The sequence below is a fragment of the Brassica napus genome, chromosome C9 (assembly GCF_020379485.1).
Source record: "Brassica napus cultivar Da-Ae chromosome C9, Da-Ae, whole genome shotgun sequence".
NCBI lineage: Eukaryota > Viridiplantae > Streptophyta > Magnoliopsida > Brassicales > Brassicaceae > Brassica > Brassica napus.
This window is the reverse complement of record NC_063452.1, coordinates 43078874-43079358: the sequence shown is the minus strand read 5'-3', so window position 1 is coordinate 43079358 and position 485 is coordinate 43078874. Positions and strand designations below refer to the sequence as shown.

General features: G+C 49.5%; 1 non-coding gene across 1 annotated transcript; it reads left to right on the top strand.

Annotated features, from left to right (window-relative positions):
• LOC125593697 lies at nucleotides 1-108 on the top strand. The gene has a single exon (XR_007329595.1). It is a non-coding gene; the product is annotated as a small nucleolar RNA R71 (small nucleolar RNA).
• The last annotated feature ends 377 nt before the right edge of the window (nucleotides 109-485 follow it).

Genomic DNA, 485 nt, shown 5'->3' with positions numbered 1-485 from the left:
AATCCATGGTGTGGACAGTCTCGCTGGAAGAACTTGAATCTGATCCACGCATCTTTGAAAGACTCTCCAGTCTCCTGCGCGAATATAGCAATTTTGCTCCTCAAGTCTTCAGCGCGTGCCTCATCGAAGAAGTTTCGCAAGAAATCATTCTTGATGTCGGCCCAGGATGTTAGAGATCCTGTGGGTAGCTGCTTAAGCCAGTGCATCGCTTCTCCAGTCAGAGAATACTTGAATAGCTTGCACAATAGGTAGTCCTCGGGGACTCCATCCATACGAATAGCAGCGATAAGATCCTCGAACCTCTCTAGATGGTCCATAGGATGCTCGTGCGGTAACCCAGAGTAGGGTATCTGCGACACGAGTGTGTAGTACTGAGGCTTCAGCTCGAAATTCTGCTTCTGAGTCTCTGAAAGTCGAATAGCTGATCTGTTGGCGTAGTCAGCCAGTGCCCTTGGTCGAGCAGCCTCTTCTACAGGTTGAGCAAC